The 4,099-nt window shown below is 35.1% G+C and overlaps 1 pseudogene across 1 annotated transcript; it reads right to left on the bottom strand.

Moving 5' to 3' along the window:
- Positions 1-2,429: 2,429 nt before the first annotated feature.
- On the bottom strand, positions 2,430-2,859 carry LOC308651246 (SKA complex subunit 2-like; annotated as a pseudogene). Its single transcript has one exon. The product of its transcript is annotated as an SKA complex subunit 2-like (transcript).
- Between the last annotated feature and the right edge of the window lie 1,240 nt (positions 2,860-4,099).

Here is a 4,099-nt window from a genome sequence, read left to right as displayed (position 1 = left end):
GTACACATCACCTAGGTTCATTCCTAGATGATTGAATTCCTAGAGAATAATCACCGATATGCAAGTATTTACTAAGTGTCTGCTTTGTCACATATAGTAATATTCTGGCCAGAACTAGTTGCAGGGCCAAATTCAGAGTAAAGGAAGAGTGGGTATGCAAAGGTGTGAGAACTGGGAGATGAAATTCCTTGGAGTCCCCAATTATATTCCACTTATTGGTGGTTCCAGAAGTACCCGCCCCCCCCAAAAAAAAAAGAAAGAAAGAAAGAAAAAAAGAACAAAAGAAAGAAAGAATGCTGGCAAGGCAAAAATAAAACAGAATCTACTACAAGTTACTGAAAATTGTAATTTACAAGTTATTTGTAACTCTAATAAGATGTTGAATTTGATAAAATCCTCCTTCAGCATTTTTTTAGTGGCTTGGATCATTTTAAATTTTTTGGTAGTTGTTTTATGTAGTTGTTGTATGGTTATGTTTAATTCATTTAAAAATGTTGGACTATTTACTGGATAAAATGTATGAATCATAATGGATTATTTACTGTAGGATTCAATTTTCAATAACTTATTTAAGTTAACTTTTGGATTTAAGATCATAAACATTAGTTCTTTATTCTATTATGTATTGTTTTCTTTTCTCTTTCTTCCTATCTGCCTCTTCGTTCCTTCTACCTTCATGATTTGTAATGGGACTATGTGTGTCTCATTTTGGAATCAGGATTGGTTTGATTTGTAAAATAAATCAGGAAACTTCATTACTGTGTACACTGTTTTAAGATGAAGGCTCTCTGTAGGCAGGGACTCACTTAGGCTTATTGTTATGAAAACAGCACCTGAAACATAAAAGGAGTTCAATAAACCTTTATTTAAGAATGGAATGAGTCTTCCTCAAAGCATTAGCCCAGATCTTTTTGGTCACTTTCTCTCCTGCTTAGGATTATTAATGTTCTTTCCTTGATGAGTTTCTGTGTCTTTTAAAATGAATTTGGTTATTCATTTTTTTCCTGAAAAGTAATTGCCTTCTTTAAAATTTCACATTAGTATAATGATATATATATAGCACTTCTAGTAATTTTTAAGTATCCTTCTCCCTGCTGGTTTTAGGGTTTGGGATATATTTTCTCTTTTATTCTTGATCAGACTTTCAAAAACCTTGGTAATTTTATTGACCTTTTAAAAGAAAGCATTTTTGGTTATATTGCTCAAGAGTACTAAGAAGCAATTAGTAATTAATTACAATTTATTTGAGTTGAATATCTCATTTATATATTTTCCTATCTTCTGGATTTTCTAATAATAAGTCTAGGCTATAAAATTTCTCCTAAGTATTAATTTGACCACATCCATAGGTTTTTATGTCCAAGGTTCCCTAAGCATTCTATAATTCTATTTTTTTGTTGTTGTTGTTTTGCAGTATTGGGGATATGAAACCAGAGCCACATACAAACCAAGCAAGCATTCTACCACGGAGCCATATCCACAGCACTTGTTATTTCTTTTGTTTGTTTGTTTGTTTTTTGAAGGAAAACAAAGGGATTGTTGAAATACCACAGGAATAGTCTAACACAGCATTTGCAGAAAAGCTCATGTTGTTCAACATTAGCAGGCAGAAGGGATAGGAAAAAAATAAAAGTGAGGCTATCACAGAAAAGCCAACTTATTACATTAATTAGGTTTTATGAGAGATTATACATCATATATTAATGGTCTCATCAATAATGATTCCCATCTATAATCAACATTTCAAAAAGTGAAAGTTTTGGGGCTGGGATTGTGGCTCAGTGTAGAGCACTAGCCTTGCACATGTGAGGTACTGGGTTCAATCCTCAGCACCACATAAAAATAAATAAAGATATTGTGTCCATTTACAACTAATTTTTTTAAATGTAAGTTTTATACAAATGTGTGTATATATATATATATATATATATATATATATATATATATATAAACAATATGTTGCTTATTCTTTAATTTCTAAATCATACTCATTCACACACTGACTGCCTGAGATATAAATAAACATTATTTTATGACAAAGCAGAATATCTACATTATCTCAACTATACAAAAAGAAAAACAGGTCCAAAATAGTGTTAAGGGATTTCCTTAGTTAAAACTGCAAAGCTAAGTATACTGGGCTGGAGATATAGCTCAGTTGGTGGAGTGCCTGCCTCACATGCATAAAGCCCTGGGTTCAAACCCCAGGATTACCAAAAAAGAAAAAAAAAGCTGGGTATATTTATAAATATATATTTAAATCCCTGCATTTCCATTCCACTTTTCTTTTGGGGGGGGGAGCGTGGGGCTAAATTTTATATAGATAATATCTGCTCTTATATTTCCACTCATATTAAAGACATCACTACCCTATCACTCAAGCCAAACCTCCTCTCCTTTACCAGCCCCCCACCTCCAATCATCAAGTGTTAACAAGACATCTTCCTAAATTTCTCTGGAATGGATCTCTTCCTTAGTTTCCTTTTGCATGTCCATTTCTTCATGAGTCTGTTATGTCTCACAGTTTTCTCTTCTTCAGTGACAGCTGAAGAATCTGGTGACAGCTCCAGATCTGTTTGCTTTTGTAGTTCTTGTATCATGGTCATAGTCTTATTCAAAGTAGCATAAATGCGGCTCTTAGTCTCTCTGCTCAACAGCAACTGGTTTAAAACGTGCATATAAAGATTGATAGTGAGACTTCATCGCTGACAATTCCTTTAGGACAGTAACTGGATTTTTCTGGCCTGCTGAATCAGGATGATTTGTCTTGATTTCATATTCCAGCCTCTACTGAATGTAATCCAGATCAGAGTCAGCTTTCTGGAACATCAGTTTGAGCTTATGGACCTCCGCCTCCATGTTGCTCCATGTTGAAGAGTTGACATTCCTCCTGTTATTTCATTTTTTAAACAGGGTCTCACTACGTCTCTCAGGCTGACCTTGAACTCGAGGTCCTCCTGCCTCATCCTCCCAAGTAGCTAGGATTATAGGCATATGTCACCATACTCAGTGTTTAACTATATTTACTTTTTATCAAAAAGTCTTCAAGTTTTTTGATCTTCCAATGTCTACTCTTTCCTTTTTTCCTGTACTTCTTTTGATTTATCATTTTGTGGTAGCCAGCCTTCAGGATAACCCCCAACAATGCTGGTACCCACCTCTTTATTAGTGCTCTCTCACATCATATCCCAGTTCGTGTGACTAATATAAGATGGCTGTGACTTCTGAGGTGAGGTCTTAAAAGACCTTGTGGCTTTACATTGCCCTCTGTCTCTTAGATCACTCGCTGAGGGAAGCCAGGTGCCATTTCAAGGCGACGCTCAGGCTGCCCTCCAGAGGATTCCTCATGGTGAAGAACTGAGGTCCCTTGCTAATAGCTATGTGAATGCACTTGATGAAGGATCCTCAGGGCCCAGTCATATCTTCCGATGATTGAAACGATTGAAACCTTAGTTAACATCTTGATTGCAGCCTCATGACAGATCCTAAACTAGAAAATTTCAGCTAATCTGTTTCCCTAATTTCTGACCCATACAAACTATGAGATTCCAGTTGCTTGTTGCTTGTTGTGTTTAGTTCTCAGGTTGTAATGTAATTTTTCATGCAGCAAAAGGTAACTAACATAACTTCACAATATATTTTATCTCATTTCAATAGGGTTTTGGAAGGGGAGGAGAAATAAAATTGATCTGTTTTCTTAACCCAGAATCCAACTGTTTGAACAAATCATTTATATTTATAAAGAGAAAACTATTGGGGGATATAAATGTTCATAAAGAGAAAATGTTAGTATTAGAATTCCACAAGACACTTTAACTCCCGTGAATGTGTATATTTATAAACCACAAGATCTTTTTCATCAGAACAAATAAATGTGAAGCACATAGACTGAATATAGATACTGAGGGAATTGGGAAAGAACATTGAGGTGAATGTTGAGAGAAAACAGTACCTTCAATCAGACACCAGAACTGTCATCTCACCCTGGACTCAATTGTTGTGCTAATCAGTGTTGATGAGAATGGTGGTGTGTGTCATATGTGTGTTCTCCTGCATCTTGATCAAGATTTGTGTGTTTAATACCCTGAATCGGAATGTT

This window comes from Spermophilus citellus (genome assembly GCF_964194105.1).
Source record: "Spermophilus citellus genome assembly, chromosome: 6".
NCBI lineage: Eukaryota > Metazoa > Chordata > Mammalia > Rodentia > Sciuridae > Spermophilus > Spermophilus citellus.
Note: the sequence above shows the minus strand (reverse complement) of the source record. Positions and strands in the feature narration are given on the sequence as shown.